This window comes from Saccoglossus kowalevskii, chromosome 2 (assembly GCF_978046115.1).
Source record: "Saccoglossus kowalevskii chromosome 2, keSacKowa6.1, whole genome shotgun sequence".
In the NCBI taxonomy this organism is placed as follows: domain Eukaryota; kingdom Metazoa; phylum Hemichordata; class Enteropneusta; family Harrimaniidae; genus Saccoglossus; species Saccoglossus kowalevskii.
In genome coordinates, this window is record NC_140642.1 from 11,329,404 (window position 1) to 11,350,457 (window position 21,054).

The window sequence follows — 21,054 nt, forward strand, 5'->3', positions numbered from 1 at the left end:
GACTGCAGTATGTTGCTCTACAGTTCCTGTGATACTGGATACTTATTTCCCCAAGGGAAATTTCTTTCTCAAATGCAAGTAGTTTACAGCCAATGTCATCTTGACGTTCATGACATGCTGCAAATAAGGAAGCAATTTTGGACAGTTCTGGGTTTTGTGTAGCATTTTTGGGAGAGAAGCCTTGTGAACAGAATATGCATGTACCACTGTCAAATATTTCACGTTTTCGTTTCTTCGAGGTGTTCGCAAGACTGAAATCTGCTGACATCTTGATAAATTACTTTAGGCTGTCTTGATCTGTAATCTTCCTGTTCTGAAAGAAAACAACAAAACCATTAGAAAGTGGCACAAAGTTTTCAATATAAATGCCTTGCAAGAACCAATGATTTTTTTTTAAATATTTGTTTTTCTCATGAGCTCCCTGTTTCAGGGCATGATCACCTTGGTCAAAGGTGAGACTAACATGTGGTCTTTTGTATACTACTTAGCGGCTTTGTACCTGTCTGTATTTGGATGTTCTGATCTTGGTGTTTTTTCAGTGGTTTCTCTAGATTCAATTCAAATTGCAAGAGTTTGAGCTGGCCAACATGTGCATTCTTTTCATGTGGTTGATTTCAGGCATGTTGATTTCCCACTTTAGAGCCATGTTTTCAACTTTCTTTTATTTATTTTCATATAGCAATCTCATATGTTAACTTTGTCGTCTATGGATTATTAATTAGTGGTATGAGTTGTATGATTCATCGAAATTGTCCCATAAATCAATGAACTTGCGTCTTGTTCTTCCTTATACGGGGACCACACGCAACCGATCTCCACCTAACAACTGATTGGTGTTTCCCGACGTCAGTGAGTACGATTAATGGAAGCCTTTGTGAATTTCCATGAGCACGAAGCTACGCTAATTCATAGCAACTGAATCCAATCGAATCGACGAACATATAAGTATTAGTAACATTTGCCTGTCAACTCTGAATTCAGATGAGTCGTGAACACTGTTAGTCTCGACGGTGGGCGTCGTGTGCACAGTCACTCTACTAGGACTGTCAGGAAGCGCTATTTTCAGGTGAGCTGTATCTTTAATTTAAACTTTACTGCTCTTTTATGGTTGTTCAGTCATGAATATTAGTAACTGTAACTGCATGAGATGCCATCTGCAAAACGCAGAAAGTAAAGACGTCACTGTTGGTCTTGGCCATAATTTAACTTAATTAAACAAAACGCATTACTGCAGGATTGGGGTGATTCTTAGAAGCTCAGATATGCAACTAAATTGCGACAAACATGCACACTAATTATATTACTAATTAGCTGGGCAGTATCATCGCGGTTGCTGGTGGTCGACTACAAACATGAAGGATGTTGTAAATGACGTTCTGTGGGGGAAGAGGTGAAATCGTCCATGTTTGTAGTCTGCCAACTCCTTGCATCGGGTACTGTCCGTGCCGCCACGCCGGTGGTTCTGGCTAAGCAATCTAGCACAGTTATGAAGAAACGTGTTACAATTTAAAAAAAATATTAGCTTAACTTGAAAAAAAAGCTAGTTATTAATTAATGTATTTATTTACTAATTTTGTTTTTCTATATATATATTTTTAAAAGTGAAACTAACTCATCGGCAACTGTTGTGTGAGTTTGAATTATTGTAAACAATTAATTTCATATGCATTAAGGTAGAGATGCAGGTTCGTGGGCACTCAGAGTGATTTTTTTTTTGATTTTTCTTACCCAGACAGTCTTGGCTAGATAGTGTTAACATTTCGGAGCATTGTCATTCTTGGAACATACTCAAAACTCAATTTTAAAAACACGTATGTGATTAAAAGTCCCGAAAGTTTGTTATTGCTCTTTGATTGACAAGTCACTGTTGATGTTATATGCAAATGATTGCTGGCCTCAGTTACGGAGCAGCCGGTGAGCGACTTCCTGTCCTGGCTCTCTGTTTACTTACCTCAAGCACGATCAACTAGCAAACTACAAAAACAGACAAGACGTAGACGCTTCCAGCATGCAAACGGAATGAAACAAAACATACACTTGTAACTGATAAGAAACTTTTTCACCCTTAAATAAATTGATTTTTCATTTATTTTCATGTATGAGGTAGCGTCGATAGGGCGATTTAATTTTCGCGCAAAACAAGGCCACAATTTCTTTTGTTTTCTTGGTGCATAGATTTCAAGCTTTTTCACATTGTGGGCGAAATTAAAAAATGTTTCCACACATTTTTACTCCAACGCCAATTTAACACTGAAATAAACATTTTTCGTTTCGCTGTAACGATTATCGTGCTGATAGAATTGCGATGCAATTGACAAACAACACTGCTGCTATCATCGATAACTAACTTTTCAGTGTCAAAATACACAAACATAAAATGCTCGGTTAATTAAAAATAAAAAAATACCCTGGAAATAACAAAAAATCGGCAATGAGATGCTGTTTTTAAACACCGCGGAAAAATGATGCACTCTTTGATGCCATCTTGGTTACCTTAATCGGAAACCCCCCTTGTCAGTTAGCATGCACCGGTAGCGATGTCTACAGAAATTAGAGCCAATTAGAAATATAGTCTCCCATCCTGCATCTCTACCTTAAGAGAATTTTATGATTGTTACTATATCATCATAATTGTTTTCATTTGCTGATCAAAGTACACTATTATTTATTAGCGTGGTTTTTAATTTCTTTTTTTATTTCATTGGACCTGCTTTTCTAATGAGGGAAATGAGCCAAGATTTACTACCAATGATAAACATTACAAGTGAATGGATTATAAAAATATGTATGATATCTCTCAATTTAATTTTTTTTTAATTCAATGAGTTGCTCATGATTAGAACATGGGTTTAAAGAATTGTTAGTTCTTCAAGGTGATGGATTTTCGTGCTTTGCTCATGTTTGTATATAATAAAAGTTTCATGCCAACGAAATAAAAGGTACTATTTGTATTGTTTTTCTACGTATATCGGAGGTTGGATAAAATACCAAAACACAATTTAATAATTAGAGATCATTAACACTGTAAATTTGGAAAATGTAAAAAGTAGCCCATCATTTTTCTATCAACCCACTTTGTATAAAGACTTGTACCCCCAAAAAAACTGTAAATTCAAAAAATGTGATTAACTAGTACAGTGTAAATAAATTGTGAAAAGTAGCCCGCTATTTTTCTGCCAGTGTTTTCCTTAGGCCTTCGGATTCTTTTCTTATACTTTTCTACCTGTTCCTTTGCGTAAGGAAACATTCTCACTTGCACATACAATTTCACAATCATTATCAGAACCTATTCACAAGCCTCATCACTGGAAATATCTCTGCAGATGGTTGACCATATATATATTTATCTTTCAAAATGGTGGCATTAATGGTGCAAGTCATCTGCTCATTTCCCTTGCATAGTAATGATTGTTTGTGAAAATGCGTTCCATTCTTTTAAAAAGATGTCATTAACGTTAAACAAACTTCCTCTATTGTTTCTCAATCCAATTTCTTGACTCCCCAACTGAGTCCCATTTCTTTGCATTCTTGCAATCTCTCATTGCCTTAATGCATTCTAAATGAGAACAACTTTTTGATTTTCTGACAATTTTCTTCTTCAACTGATAAGGAATGTATCCATTCATATGCCACAGAGCATTTTCTTCCGCTTTACTCAATGCGTTGTCATTTACCTGCAGTGTGCTCTCTGTACTGTGGCATGCCATAAACATCATTTTCATAATAAATATCTGTCCTAATCTGAAAACATCATCACTTGCACTATTATCAGGCACTAAATCTTTAATGTACATTATTGCTAAATTATGTTGATTTAAATAAGTCCATAAATTATAGAATGTAATTCAAACTCATTTCCACTTGACGGCAAATATTTCGTGTCACCAGCTACAATTGCTTGCCACAGGCCAGTCCCTATCTTGTATAGGTACTCTGAGTAACTCATTACCTGTTTGGGTGGACAATGACTGACTTGCTACTTTCGCTAAAGACACTACTGCATCTCCATGTATATTTCCTTTGAAGAAAAACTTTGGATCTACAGTAATGAGTTTTAAATACCTCAGAAGCTAATGGTTCCAAATCAGCAAGATAGTCTTCTGCAGAATGCTTTTGTAATGTTCTGCTCATTTCTGTAAAGAAAAAAAAACTGATATTACCTAACAATAATTTTTAAATTGTGACCAAATTCCTCGCCCCCCAAAAAATCAATGCTACAAAAAATACATTCATTTTTGCAAAGAACTGTGAATGGGTAAATTCTACCGTCACATCCAAGTTTTGCTACCTGGTTTTTCCAACAATAAATATTGAATAGTGTATAACTGACTATAATAATTTAACCATCCCTTCTCAGATTGTTCTCAAGCTCCAATTTCCTCAAGGCATACGTGTAGCCCTTAAATCCTCTCTTTATAACCCAAAAGGAATGAAATCTTTTTTTGTTCATTTATATACTAAAGAAATCTTACTTTTGTGGGTTGTTGCTTTGTTTGTTTTACTGGCTCTGACCCCTTAGATGTTGATGCTTTAGGTGCAGTGGTATCTTCAGTCTTCGGTTATGAGATGCTGAAAATGAATATAAACACATTTTACTAGGAATTTGACAAAACAGCAACTGTACCATCAGGTTTTTTTTTTTAAATAACAATGATGTTTCTTACGAAATTCACATCTTCATTGTATTCACGTTATTGCCTTTAAAACACATGTGAACACACACAGGAAATGTCACAGTCAAACTCTACCCATAAGATATTTCAAGGTAAATATGTGGGTCACCCATTATTTCCTCCAAATCAATATCGGAATCGTCGAACAAAAGAAGATCTTTGGACAAGCTATCTGGCATGTTTATTTCCGCGTTTAAGACTGCTCTTCGGTGAAAGGTCAAAGTGCCATATATTGCAATGCTTTGTAGGAAAAATGCTAATGATTTCTTCGTTCTTAGCTCGGTAGTTATAATAGAACGACGCGGCACCGTCCTAGTAGAGTGACTGTTGTGTGTGTTTCTTTTGTACTACTATAACAACGTTTACGAACGCCAAGGTGAAGCGCCAGCGAGTCTTCAACAACCAGAACACTAATCGGACTCACCCTGTTATATCTCACGATTCTATCCTCGGGGGCGGAGCTACGTCACGGACGTTCTACGTTGCTAAGACGCGCACCACTGTACCACGTATTTCTATGGGCTTTGTGCGCGCTGCTGTGGAACGCTGGTGGAACCGCTGAAAACTCGAGAAAACAACACAAACTCAACTTTGAAGTAATCCTAAACAACCAAATTCATATATGTTACACACGTAGGGCTCATCTTATTACACTGTTCAGGGGACTCTCAACAACCAACAACCATAGTTTTTGGTCTTTGTTTTCACCGCGAGGGTTGCCAGGCGGTAGTAAATGCCCGGATGTCCGCCCCCGAGGATTGTAATATGTTGTTTGTATAATTTTTGTTTGGCTCTCTTGTATAATATCCAAGCTAATCCTAAGCTATGACCCAGCATATTGTGTAATTATTGTATTATTATCACTTTATCACCAAACGCTTCAGCGTGGTATTAAGATTTTGTTTTCAGGCTTGGGTGGTACCAAGGTGGAAAATGGTTGCACATATGGGGGTAATTCCTGGAATTGCAATAGAGAGGGTTCAGGCCGAAATACATATATATAGTGTTTCCATGTTTCGTCTGATATTTCTGTGGTATTCTGCTGCTATAAATAATGCAAGATTTGTTCCGAAATTCAGTGTGTTGTGTGCACTCCAGGGTTATTCGTTTTTTGCTCAAAGCACCCCTATTTTTTAATGGCAGAGTCGACTAGTTTCACTCCCACTGGGAAATCTGCATTGTTATGTCATGATTTATATTTCAGTCAGTTTGACAGTGGTTGCCATGACATATACTGATAAAGGTTAATGACAAGACCAGATGGCGAGCTGGTCGAAATCAACCAAAAACATCTTATGACTCTGCAGTTTTTAAGATACAATACAGTAGCTGTAATCCTAAACCAATTTTGTTTGCGATTCTAACTAAGGTGGTATCTTTGTGGAATGTTAGTGCAAGACTATTACCCCATAAATATTAGTTAGTGTTGACAATATATAGTAGTGTTTTTTCTAGAAGGCTTGACGAGTAATTAATTGATTATGATGTGTAAAACTTTCATGTGATTGGTTGTTTGTTTGAAGGCAAGGCCTTGAAGTCTCTTATACTGATTGTAATTGGTTAAGGAGTGACAAGAAATAAAGAGTGATTTAATGCTGTCTCGGGTGAAAACCAGGGACTTGGCAGAGAATCGTTTAGGAACATGAACGAAGCTTGTGTGTGTTTTTTGTCAGCCTAGCGTGGAAACGACCGAATCCCAGTTACCGAAGTGAAAGGTTTTTAACCATCAAAAATACCTATCACAGTTACTTGAATGAGAGCTAACTAAACACATTTTCCAGACCGGCGAAAGTGTATGCAACAGCCAATTTTAACAGCCTGTCACGTGATTTTAGTCTGAATGTCAACATCAAAAGAGGCTAATCCATTTACGCAGGTATAACTGGGAATAGAATATGTGAGGGATTGTATCAACAGAGATGTGTATAATGAAAAGTAACATCTATCCTTCTTTTGCATCGCTGAGCATTTCTGTTTTAGTATACTGGTTTGAAAATGTTGAATTTGCAAGATTTGCAATGTGTTTTTTTACTGAAACTCCCCTATTGATCGAATCCCGGGTTTGAACGAGAACGGCACACCACGTGATTCGTTTGAATACAATGGTGAAGGCACGCAAGCATGACTTACGTTGTCAGCAGTAGTCGCTGAGCTTCACGCTACAACTTCACTTGTGATGTTGCTTGTTAGCCGTGGATTGAATTAATCTTGATTACCGGTTAAAATGTTGCTTATTTGGCGTTGGTGATCTTTATTTGGAACTGGGTAACGTCGCCAGCAGAAACCTCCTGGGATTTTGATGTTGATGGTTGCGCCTCCATGGCAATCGCTAATTTTACTGCGGGTGGATCTTCCAAGAGCCCTTCGGGGTTTAAAGTTCTCTCAATCGTAGTAGTCCATATGATGTACACCTAATATGCCAAACATGTTGCTGAACGATTTTGCTAATGAAAACAAGCCGGTTGGGGATCCACTCCACTAAAAAAAAACTAGCAATATGTTTTCGGCTGTTGCCATGGTAGAACATGAACGTGAAGCTAACGTCGGTTTATAACTAAAACCGGGGACCGTATACAAAGTTCCCAAAAAAACATTCAGTCCTTAGAAGTCATATTATTTTATTGCTAGGACGTATGCTGTTGTTAGGGATTGGTCAGTTACTTCGGCCTGGGGGTGGATCAGTAGGGGGGTTACCCTGTTTTTGATTTTGCGAATGGGGGGGCGGTCACCCTGTTTTCCACAATTCACACACGCGCTTATGCACATATTTTTTTTAATTTTATTTCAGAACAATAGATTAAAAAGTTAATCGTACAAATGTGTTCTTAATAATAACTATTACCCATATTGCCTATAAATTTGTTGATGCAAAAAACAGATTATGCAATGCGGCAGAGCCCCATGCAATTATACAGTTAAGTTTTGAACACATCCAAAGTCCATGTGATATCAGATTATTTTATTTAAAGTCTGAAGTCACCATTGTATAAGATATTTACTGGATTTATCCAATTGTAGCTGGAGACGGAAAAACACAGCAATTAGTACAAAGAGCAGTGACAGTTTTTGTTCAGCAAATCAAAAAAGTTAAATGGATTCATGTATATAAATAAATAGTTTTTTTTGTTTTTTTAACTTTTAAATATGCATATTTTGCTCTGTAAAATACCAAAATCCAACACAAATTTATACAAAAATCAAAGTGTCCTTTGTTTTCATAAGCACAGACTGTGCTTCAGGTGTAAAGCTTTCCTGGTCTATTAGATATGAAAGATATATTAAATCCAAATTAGTTTTCAAACCGCCTAGATTCAAATCCTCTTTTCCTATCTTATAAGGGCGTTTATCAAGTGAGTACTCCACAGCTTTGTTTTTATTTACTATCTTTAGCATCATAGATTTCCCTACTTCCTGCAGCCTTTTCTGTAGTCGTTTTTTGGCTTTATGCTTCCCCTCCCTATTAAGTGCAAACAGTAAAAATTACGGCAAACCACGATATTTTCAATGCACATCATACATTTTGTAATCATGTCAGAGCCAAAACTGTTAATGTTTCTTTGTTTTTCGGGGGGGTCAGCATGTTTTAAAATATAATGTTAGGGGGTCGCCCACTTTTTGTTGTTGATAGGGGTGGGTCAACTGAGATTTACAGCTGACAAAATGGAATCTGCCCCCCCCCAGGCCAGAGTAACTGAACAATCCCTTAAATTTATTATTTCCAACCGATAGTATTTTCTAGATTGCAGGCAGCATTTACAGTTCATTCAAAGTTGCGTCGGGATTACGTTGATACAGAGTAACAATGTCGGCGTCGTTGATCTCTTACCGGTGTGCAACGTAGCCAAAATAAAAGGCATGAATACAAGACTAGTGGGAGGTAATAAATTTGGGGTCGAAAGTATTCAAAAAACAGTTTTTGGCTGTTGCCATGGTAGCTGTGGACCAGGATTGTTTTGCCAATTAGTGACGGTACGACCTGCCTGTCAATTATAAACAAAATTAGCCAAGCCAAAAAAAATCGCAGTAAATTGTTGCCCACACTCAAGCGGATTAGAATGAGCTACGTCCATGCTTTTTAATCATAGAAATGTAGGGTGTGATACATTTGGCGTGAAGGTATTAAACAATTCAGTTGTTGGCTGTTTCCATGGAAACGGTGGTCAGAATTTGTTTTCAGATTTTACCAATAGTAACTTGAGTGCCCACACTCAAGCTGAGCAAAATGAGCTATGTCTGAGGTGTTGTATCCAAAATTTGTAGGAGATACATTTCCTGATAACTAGGGTGAAGGTGTGACCTACCTGCTAAGTTTGAGCGAAATCGGCCAAGCCAAACAAATCACAGAATAATTAATACGTGAAAACACTAGAAATCACACACACACACAGATACACAAAATTAAAGTGATTTTAAGGGCAATCCAAGTGGAGCGAATCGCCAATACCATGTTCATTTGCATATTGACCGTGAAAATACCAAGAACATCATTGCATGGGTGATATGCAAATTAGTTTTAGTTAAAATAAGTTACTGCTTAGAAGTACCATTACTGTCGTTCAAATTTCATTTCACTCGGCAAATATATTCATGTACCCAAACGTAAAGTATTGTACTTCTAAATATTGTTTATTTCTGCTATGTTTCGAAAAACGCTACTCTTGAACGGACTACTTTATTCGCTCTCAGTCCTCATTTGCATATGGGGTGTGGAAGTACCGATCTTGCTTTCAGGGACGAATCAAAATAAACTGCAGTATATATGTAATAATGTTTAATACTTCCTTTCACTGTGAACATTTTTCCGCTAAAATAAATTCCAGTGAAAATGCCATTTCCCTCATACTCTATTGAGACTTGACACAACACAGTGAAAATTTGATTCACACCGTATGCTTGAAACTTTTCATCGAAAATAAATTAAGTGAAATTCTGTGTGATTTCATGAGAGTTGAAAATGAAAAAATTATATGACACCCAACCCTACCACTCCATACACAATGTAACCACACCTCAAAAACATCCTTTCACCAGTGTATTCTATTTGAATTCAGAAGAAATTTAAATAAACAAATTATATGACAACGAACTTTCAACCTCTAGTTCAGCACTCATTAAATAAACTACCTCGTCTTTATGCCAACTTGAAGTTATTCAATGCCTACACCAGTGACTTCAAAATCTATGTTTCAATTCCAGGAATTTCACTTGCTATTAATTGTATGGGAGTGCCAGTCTTTTATTTTCTATTGTAATGTCAATTTCTTGTGATTACTCGGAAAATGAAGCTGTAACCACAGACCACAGTGCTGCAACTAAATCCTGGTATAAGCACCGGTTAGGCAGTCTTGAACTATGCATGTGAAGCCAGCTGAGAGGTATATCCAATCCTATAGATTTCTCATTGTTTGGTAACTATTTGCTGCAAATGCAACAAAAATCAATATAAATATATTACCCACACAGCATTCTACAGGTTACTTGTACGTTTTATATTTCTGAAGTGTGTTACCGTGGTTGTAGGTCTGGGTGATTAATAAGGTTTAGCTTTATTGTAACTGCTAAGTGCTGACTACTTGAACACACTGCCCTGCTTTATGTAAATTGTATAGGATTTTGCTCCTATTCAAATTTCGATACAATGTCATTGGTTGGTACTCGTACAGGACGGGTCAACACACATTTCGCTGATTTTATTTATGCTTCTTTCGTCGAGTGTGTGAGCAACCCCTACGTAGTTTGTAATCTCATGTGGTTCAATTTTGTTATTCCGTAGTGTTGACTACCAGTATACCAGATTGTTAGTGCGCCCTCTATTGTAGTTGAGGGATTATTGTTGTCATTTTCCACCAGTGTATACTTTGAAAGTGCATTCGTTGTTGTGTAAAATACAATACATTCGCTAAAGCGATAAATATTCCTATGTGTCTTAGATTGTTGTACGTTGTGAGACTTGTATGTGGATGAGACCGACTGGACATCTGGCGGACGTACCCCTGGTAAAGTGTACCCGTGCTAGTCTATTTATATTATTTAGCTGGTAGCACATCGGAATAATGCAACATCAATTCTTACTGGGATTTTCATTCCCATGTTAGAAGAATTAGTCTGGTGTCTATTGCCAATAGATCTGTCGATCGGTAAGGTTTTCAGATGAATACATGAATTGTTTGATTTGGTGTGAAAGAACACCACAGACATGGTCGCTTGCCCTACACTATTTTCATTAAGACAGATAGCATTCAGCTCATATTAGCATAAATTCAGGATTGAGGCTCTGTTCATTCATTAGATCACAGGAAAAGGCTGATGTGCAGTATAATAACTAATCAACGGTATTCACTACGATGTAAGTAATTCAATGGTAAGTTCATCCAATCACTGATAATATGTATTGTATGTTTACCAGCGAGTCTCTAGTTTCTCTCAGTTTAATTGTCTTCACTGTATAACATGCATAAAACCGTCATGTTGCCGGGACGCCCTGACAATCGTTTGATTAGTTTTTCCTGAACAGAATTTTGCGTTTACATTTATACTATTATTTTCCATGTTAATTCAAGCATGTGTTGTCTGCATAACTAACATATCTATCCCAGTATTATTTGATATTTTGAAATTGGGTGCAAAGTTTTTTATTCTAGCCCATATTGATATATATCATATACATCAGCAGTTAAGATAAGCACTGGAGTAAATAAATATGACAAAGACAATTACTTTTTTCAATTAAAATCAAATTTATTCACGTCTACATCATGTGCCATGTTCTCTGATAAAACGACCTATAAACAAAGAAAATACATCCGTATCAGTATAGTATAATTGTGGAATAGAAGGAATGGCAATCAGTATATTCATATCAGGCAACACATCACATGAGACCTGGCAATGTTACATTCATATTATTTAAAGTGGACAAACACACCCAAGCAAAAAACTTTAGCTAGGATTTCACTGAAAATAACTTTAGCTAGGATGATAATGCATATGCCAAGTCAGACAGTTTAGTTCTAACATAAAATAAATATTAACTTGCTTTTACTTATTGTGTATATTTAGTCACAATATAACAACAAATTTGGTGATCCATTGGGGTCATTTACTGCACCAATAGTAGAATCCAGAGCAACAATTTTATTTCTACAGCTGGCATTGTCGTTACAAGTGCCAGCACCCAGATGTACGGCGGCAACACCTTTGAAAAGAAAATCAAATTTGGATTATACAAAATACCAAAATAAATAAACAAATAAGGCACAGACTTTAAAGCTGTTTTTAATAAAACTACTTTAAGGTATTCTTACCAGAGACATGAGGACATGCCATGGAGGTTCCACTTATGGTTTCATAACAAGAATCACACGTATACCAGGCGCTTCTAACAGCAACACCAGGTGCAAATATGTCAAGATAGCTGCCCCAGTTGGAGAAGCCTGCTCGATTGTCGTTAACGTCGGTTGCACCAACAGTGATAGCCTAAATCGGATTAAAGTGCGTCATATAGCATCACTTGTTATAGCCACTTAATGTATTTTTTTCGTAATACTAGTATATAACATTTTGAACCTATTATCCAAAACCAAGGAGTTCTAGTTCTAGTGTATCGATTTGATTGCTATAAGTGTCCGATATGTATACGTACATCTTCAACTCTTGCAGGTGAAGTATTGCAAGCATCTTGGTCCTCATTGCCAGCTGCGATGGAAGCCGTATAACCATCATCGATAACTCGTTGTACGGCATTGTCTAGTGATGTACTAGCACCAGCCCCAACAGACATAGATACAACAGACATGGATGGAGTGTTTCCCCTAGCAACTATTTCATCAAGACCTATAAATAACATAACTCGCATTGAGGAATCTTCATATTATACTAAACTATTTTTCACCAAATTAAGATTTACTAATTTCACATTTTATTTATTTGTCTGACTTTTGCGATATTGATATCATTCGCAAGACGATGCATTCGAAACATTGCATCACATCTTGGGGGTCACCTACCAGATGGTATAACGATTTCTTAATTCAACGACAGGTTCTATGAATAATCAGATTTTAGTCAATCGATGTAAACCCCAGCTTACCATCAACCATGTTTGAAATAAGACCACTTCCCTGACAGTTCAATACTCGTACACTGTACAATAATTTGTCTGGGGCAATGCCGACTGAGTTCCACCACAATGGGTGCCATGGCCGTTACAGTCTTCACCCTATAAATGAAATAATATAAGCGAACATTCAAAACGTACAAATCACTAACCGTAACTTCAAATCATCAAGACATGCATAGCATATGGTAACTGTGTTTTTGCCACTATGAACATCTGTGATACATACATTGTTGCTTGAATCGTAGTCCCAGAAGTATGATGCTCGGTTATCAAACTCATTATGAGAGTGTCGCAGACCAGTGTCCAAGATGTATGCGTTGGCACCGGAACCAGTAGCTGGACAAAACGAAAAAGGCGCGTATTCGTTATTTTCTGTAGCTGTTGGAACTTAAAAACACATTATTTTATATCTTATTTTATATTTGTATATCTTGTTTCTACAGTAGCTTATTATTTATGAGGAATGGGTAGTATCACAAAAGCCGGTACTGTAAAGTTATCACGCAACCGACAGTCTGTCGTAATAACATCAAGTTATGTCATGTGTTTTATCTGTGAAAATGTACTGATACCATAGGATAACTTGTGATAGTTCCTAGAATGTTTGATATCAACCGTACTGCTAGAGTGCTCACCATAAAGGTTCATTACACCATCAAGGTTGTTGCTGCGTTGATCTGTACGGTCCATTCCCCATTCCACTGTGGCTCTTGTGATACCATCATCTTCAATATACTCAATTTCATCCATATTACGAAGCTATAACGGTATACAAATTTACATACCATTGAAATTATAAACACATGCGTTATGTCGTAATATCTTAAGATTATTAGAATTATGTGACATCTGAACACAACGTATGTAAACTGCCTCAGTCCAACGCAAAAAGTATCGGTATTTTCACAAATTACTCATTCAAATGTACTTGCAATTGGAAGCAAAACAAAAAACTTGGAACAAAACAACCATGGCTACATCATCCGGAAATTATACCTGGTCCAAAAATACTTAAAAACAAATAAAACCTCATTGAGAAATTTCAGGCAGATGTCACATTCATATCACACAAGTCGGTTAGTAAATAATAAATGTGTTCGTTAGAAAACACTGAAAATGCACTTACTAAGTCTCTAGTTTAAAAAAGTGATATATACAACAGTTAACAATAAATACTACAAAAGTCATATGTAATGCTTTGACAAATATTCCATGCTAATATAATGGTGGGACGTAATATTTCGCTCAAATAAAGCTATTTTATGTTTTTTGCCGTTATTTATCTGAACGTCGTACGTATTATTGAATTTAGTTCTTCATGGTAGAAACAAACAAACAAATAAACATTAAATGTGATCTTACACTAGTGATAATCTTCGGCTGTGCTGAAATAGCAATTCCATTGAGCACTTTACGGTATTTTTTTAACTACTGAAGCACCCAAGGGAGCCATCTTGCTCGCAAAATCTGAGATAGATACTCCGTCCTGTAATTTGAATAATATATCATGGAAGTAATAATTGTTGTAATAAAATCTTAATGGAGACCGCAAATAATATAGATGTTTTGAACTGCGTATAACTGTCATTACCTAATTCACCACCTATGAAGATATTGCCCGCAACTAAGCGACACAGAGTATAGGCATACACAATTATGTATTGACCACAATCAATAAATTATAAAATAAAGTATGCAACTGATAAAGATTCATATTTGAAGCGAATTGACTTTTCTCCAAGTTCCCGAAACGACCCATTTTGCCTCGTGTGGCCGCTGCATTTGGAACTGTTCTGTGGAATAAACAATCACTGTGGCGACAACATTGATGTAGGTGTATCATAACTATATCTCAAAGTCGTCATCTAGATACTCGTTTATTTTGCAAATTTTGCACATAAATGTCTAAAATAAATGTACACGGTGCAAAAAATGAAAAATATCGCATATATGTCATAATTCGCCATGCTTTTCCATGTAAAGAAGAAGCGCAGTGTTAACGGCCAGTAGTAGTATTCCAGTGAGAGTTACAAATGTCGCTGCTTTTCAATGTTGATGGATGACATAATCACTGTGTTTAGTGGAAATGTATAAAGTAATAGCCTATACAAACAAAGGATACTTCTTTATAACGTTCAATTATTATGTACAATTATGTATGTCTTTCTATTTCCTTAAAGCAGTAATGACTGGATTAAAATATCTGTGATGATGCAAATTTTAAATGTAGGGTGTAAACAGTTCAATGCAGATAACCGAAAATGCAAATGCAATTTATTATGAATTTCTTTTGAGTATATTGTTTTTCTTGTTTTCGTGACATTTACTATTTTTTTTATTCATTGTTAGCTTTTTAAGCATGATGAAAGAAAGTGCTCATGAGATAACCATACATATATAATACATATAATTATGTAATTTTAAAATATATTTTAATTTGTGTTCACTGTTTTAAACAGAGAAGGAATATGCGTGAATTCGTCAAATACTGCAAAGGGAATATGTATTTCACTTAACAGAACTTTAAAACAAATACTGATTGGTTGATGTGAAATAATGAACTGATAAAAGTCGACGGCAGATCATTACTTGCTGTGAGATACGTTGGCATGCGCAGTGTATTCAAGTTTGATACATTGAATGCTTTTATTCAAACTGTTAACGTTGCACAGTGATCGCAGTCTGTATAATTTACGCAATAGCACTGTTTTTATGTGTCGAATACAGTGATTTAATTATTTACACAGTGGGAAAAATCTGCTGGATATCATTGATTTCTTAAAATGATTTACTTCATTGTATGCTTTATTCCTGCTATGACGTGTGATGGCTGAATATTGTTGAATTCACATGTATTTTGGAGTTTTCTGGCCAATTAGAATTTATTGTTACAGTCCCTATATTTTATATTTGAGAAATCGTAACCAGCTCAAAAAATCTATCACTCATTCAATAAATAAAATTTGAGATATTGCTCATAGATTTCATAATTGTGAATGCGTATCATATAAATCCCTGTAGTATTACAGTGTATGTATAATGACTTACCTTCAATTTGATCAAATAACGACCTTCTACGGCATCACGGACCCTGTAGTAAGGGGCCGTCGCTACGGCTGTTGCAACAAGCACGGCGAGAATCAAGAAACGCATTTTCAAAATAATGGTCTGTGAATCAAATGGCAAAATAAACACGTTGTACATATACAAGTTGACTGGATCTGGACGTAGTTAGCACGACTTTGATACATATTCTTATTCAAAGTAAACTTACCTTGTCACGAATGAGTACAATATTGGATAATTGAGGCTTCTAGCTCTTTATATAGTCTAACAACACAGAGAGGTAACTTAATTTCCAAATCAATGATAAACTATCTTTATCTAACATAGACCCAATTGATTGTCAAAAATAGCGATTACATTGACAAGCATCTCCGGTGATAAAAAAAACACACATATAGCAATTTTGTTATCAAAGCATTCACTTGTTTGGTTCGCACATAACTCGTCCTTTTACCGTAATCCTTTCCTCAGCAAATTTTTCTCCATTACGTCAATTACGATAAGGGACTGGACAAAAAAGGAGAGGGTGGTAGGTCGGTGTTTTTTGAAAGTCGTGTACATAAAAATATATGACCCTTCACAAACATTTGCATATAATTTGCTGACCTCCCCCTTGAATGGTGCATGAAAAATTGTGACCTCCCTCTTTCTAAGGGTAAGGATAGTACATATATTAAAACTATATATATCTATACATACTAATTGATGTTCTACTACACAGCTTATAGAACTTTCTACTTCAATCAGTTAGCCACGCTCTCATTGAGAAGAGAACAATGTATGATACTGTGTATATACCAAATTAGGGTGATACATACACACTTTTACTGGCACATTTATGAGTGTCGTGTATTGAATCGTGTGCATTATTTACAATACGAGATACACATGTTCTATAACACCATTCTATATTCTTATTATATGCCCTAGATATACGCTTTGTTGATAACAACACTGATATTCAGCAAAATTTTACTGGTTTAACAAATTCTAGCATTAATTGGAAATCTATCGAGAAGCCTTTTATCCAAATCTTGTTAGAAGACTTGCCCGCCACACAGTATAAATATGTGAATGAAAAAAAGAATCATATTCACCAAATCATCTTCAATGTATTATGTATGAATCACTGTGATGTTTCATGAAATAATATATATGATTCAAAGCCTACCTAAACAATGAACCTATGAAAATGCACACGATACCAAGATATAAGTTTGGGCAATCATGGAATGCCAGCTTTATTAGTCCCCCATCAAAGTTCGAAACAAGGGCTTATAATGGTGTCTCTGTCTGTCCTTCTGTCCAGAGTTATATTTCAGAATCCTGTGAACCAGTTCTGTTCATTCTCTGCATGTGCCTAGTATTTTACCTGGGACATATGCACATGCAGTAGTTCGCAGATTAAATCTAATATGTCTGACTGGCAGCCATTTTTTGTATGCCTGCTTTGTCAGTTTTTCTTAAACTTTTGTACATATATTATACATTTTAAGATATATTACATGACATTATCAGTTTATAATGATTCGTTTTGTGATCGGATCAAAGATGGCTGACTGGCAGCCATTTTGTTTTTTGAAAATGTGGTATTTTATACAAGCTTTGTCAGTTTGTGTTCAAATTTGGTAAATACATTATACTTGTTATGATACATGTCTATGTTGATTCGTTTCAGGATTGGCTCAAAGATGGCCGATTAGCAGCCACTTTGTTTTTTGGAATGTTTAAGAATTAATTGATTGTTTTTTTTTCATTCATGTTTGGCACATACATCATCAATATAGGAATACATGTTTTTTTGAAAAATGTGGTTTCTTCGACAAGATTTGTCAGTTTTTGTTCAAATTTGATATAAATTTGATGTTTATGTTGAAATACATGTCCTTGATGATTTGTTCCGTGTTTGAATCAAACCAACGGGCAGTCATCTTGATTTTTTCAAAATATATTGTTGACATGTTGTTTTCTCTTCAAATTATACATGACACACGTTCATGACAATTCGTTGCACAATCGGGTCAAAAACAATCCTGTTTAAGATTTCGGAAGAGTAATTTTATACATCTAATTTCTGTTGATACTAGACCAGCCATTTATTTATTTACTCTAAATTACTAACTACGAATTTGGTCTGTAACTTTATTTTTGGCATGAATAACAACATTTCCCTTAATTCCACCGGGGACTATGTCATTCACAATGACTTGTTAAATAGGTAGGCTTATGCCTGCATGCCAGCACAGCCACCATACCGACACTAACTTGCCATAAATACATCCCTGTGAAGAAAATTCTTTAATCATACTATAAAACCTACACTAAAAAGATAAAAATAATTTGTGAAGGGAAGGGTGAGTGGGGAAGAAAGTTCTGCCTTGTAGCCAAACATTGCAGTGTAATGAGAATGAACACCATATATAACTGGCTGTACGTTTATAGTAGAACGGTACTAGCCACACCACTAGTAGATCAATTAATTCTTAATTCTTCTTATATTGAGTAATCATGGCTTGAGATAATAACATTTTAAAGGTCATATTTGAGGGTATTAAGTAATGTAGTGCAAAACTTATACTTGCATATTTATTACAATCTGCTAAAATACATGTAAAGAAACCGTTGCTATTGGTATGGTAAATACATACTATATCATAATATTACGCTACATTAAATCTATGTGTTTTAATCCAGCAGTACATTAATATTATTTTCTCCAGTGGTGAATTTCTAGTCGCCAATCAACTTTCTGTTCGCGTAGCTTGTTGTTTTTCTCCCATATCTGGTGCATTATTGGAATCATCAGACAGTGGGTCCCCATCATAGATCTAAATATAACTTAAGATTTTAACAATGTAAATACAACTGCTGAATGAGAATGAATAGAAGTTTGTTGAGGCAACACAGTCAACCAGGCTGTGCATAAAATCTCGGCTAGTTTTACTGTTATGTCATAAGGGTTGCATTGCACGAAAAATTGCGACCCTCCCCCTTATGCCTGCACAAATTACTGTAACACTCTATTCAACACTTGCACGAAAATCAGTGACCCCCCAAGAAAACAGCGACCGACCCCCTCCTGTACATTCTGACCAGTCCCTAAGTGCGAAATGATGCCGTGTATAGTCTAACTGCTCATGGTTTGATGTCAGACGTATTAGAATAACATCTTACCCTATTTTTTTTATCATGTGTTAGTTGCTAGCATGATATGCCATCTCCGGTACCATAATGTGTTCTAGATAACAAGATAAAACGCACATTCACTCTTTGGTTCGCTTGTTCAATTGTCTACTCATGTCATGGTTTGAGAGGGGAATGTTACCGTATCTGCATTATTAAAAGCGCCACTCCATTGGGTGCACACAATCCAAACAATTTCCTTTAATTAATGTATGCGGATTTATTAAATTATGACAATGGAAACATCTTTGTCATTTATGTAAGTGCATGCGTTACTATGATAAATTATGATTCACTATTTATTAGGCGTAAATATTGTATACGTTAAAATTGCAAAATTTTGGGACATCGTAAAAATCAAATTGAAACGACATATTTTTTTCATAACATGCCTGTATTTAAATATGCAATATTGCTGAAAACATGTAAGTTATTGCTTTTGAATGCTGTATGTTGATGAATACATTGCAACTTGTAGCTCGCAGCTCGTTCGATTGAAAAATGACATACTCGAATAAGTACGTGCGCTTTTTCTTTTGATGTGTAGAACAAGTGTACAAGCGTAGTAGTGTTCGCCTTCAACAATCCGAATCAAACGATATTAAAAATCTTCTCCATATTGCACCATATTTTTAATACAATATATGATATACAAGACTGATGAAAATTATTTATATACTCGTAATATGCCTTATCTATATCTATCATGTTATAAAAAGTATCAAGTTGGTCGATTGAAGCACTCATGAGAAGCAAATGTTCTTAATAGCGGTTATTTTGACCGTTTCTAAGATGGCGGGCAAATCATGTAACTGTTTTAAACGTTCTTTTATTTGTGTCCGTGGGAAGCTTCGGCCATATACGCTATATATGAAATATTAAGTTAATCAGTTGAGGCATTAACTTTTGGTCAATACAATCAAGGATGGCGGCAAAATCATGTGACTGACTGTTTGTTTTTACTGTTGATAGTATCTTTTATATTGCTCATACAGCTATAGCTGACTTTGATGATATTTCTGTTAGAAATTGTCCTGAGATTATTACCACTCTGGAAGCACTTGTCGATATAAATTCAGGAATCGCTTGCCGATGCTGTTACGGACATTGCAGCTGTATGTTGGGTTAAACCCAAGGACATTACTGCACGGCCGTTTTTCAATCCGGGGGGGGGGCTCAAATTTTAATTGGTGTTTGTAGCCGCTTTCGCGTAGAGCTCTTTGGTAGGGTGGCGCCGCAATATCGATTATAATCACTTGTTAATCCCTGGTCGGTGATATTCTTTGTGATGGTGGGTAGGTGGTTACACTTTTTGTATACTATACCAAGTTAGCGTTGGCTTTGTAAAGGGTGTGAATGCTTTAGTAATAGAAGGTGGAAAACGTTTGAAAGCAACGTAATGGACACGTTTTTGCCATCACAGGCTAGGGGCTCTTGATGAAATGTTTCGCTATCCTATCTAGCTCATCGCGGACAAAATAGTCATTCGAATACGCTGATCTCAACTGTTCTGAACGTCAAATATAACTGTACTAGCCAATGGACACGTCTCAGAATGTCATAGTGGTGTAAAATTGATTTTAAAATTGTGATTGCATTGTCAACACATGTATACATTTGTTTGGTTCGCACGTACCTCATCTCATTATTAGTAATTAACAATATGAACTAGTCCAATAATCAGCTTATTTTCTACGTTAAGATAAGTGAGGGGTGAGGCTGTGTGCATTCCAACTAATAGCGTGGTTCGGCGTTGGACGTTTTGGGGGTTACTTGTTGTTTTACGTATTTGCTTTATTAGAATCGCCCCTTCAATTTCATTTACTGTAGGCAGAATCATTACGATGTGACTGATTTCGGCAATGGACACATGCTCTACTAATAAAGCAATTGCGGCAGATTGTTTAATATTAATATTGCATTCATTTAAATCTAATCTTACAATTGTTTCTTTCTTGGGACATCGTTTAAACTAATCACCTACATATGGTTTTATGGAGATCTAATATGAAT

The 21,054-nt window shown here is 35.9% G+C and overlaps 1 long non-coding RNA gene and 1 pseudogene across 2 annotated transcripts in view; both read right to left on the minus strand.

Moving 5' to 3' along the window:
• The window catches only part of LOC146748115 (uncharacterized), a 39,183-nt gene extending 23,265 nt beyond the window's left edge, over nt 1-15,918 (minus strand). The window contains exons 1-2 of the long non-coding RNA XR_014926633.1: nt 15,841-15,918; nt 14,155-14,278 (exon numbers count right to left, since the gene is read on the minus strand). This is a non-coding gene — a long non-coding RNA (uncharacterized LOC146748115). The remainder of the gene's footprint in view (nt 1-14,154; nt 14,279-15,840) is intronic.
• Nucleotides 11,391-13,551, minus strand: LOC146748117 (uncharacterized; annotated as a pseudogene). Its single transcript, XR_014926632.1, has 7 exons — nt 13,428-13,551; nt 13,019-13,128; nt 12,763-12,891; nt 12,316-12,506; nt 11,978-12,149; nt 11,710-11,868; nt 11,391-11,455 (listed from the first exon to the last, which is right to left on the minus strand). The product of XR_014926632.1 is annotated as an uncharacterized LOC146748117 (transcript).
• Nucleotides 15,919-21,054: the final 5,136 nt, after the last annotated feature.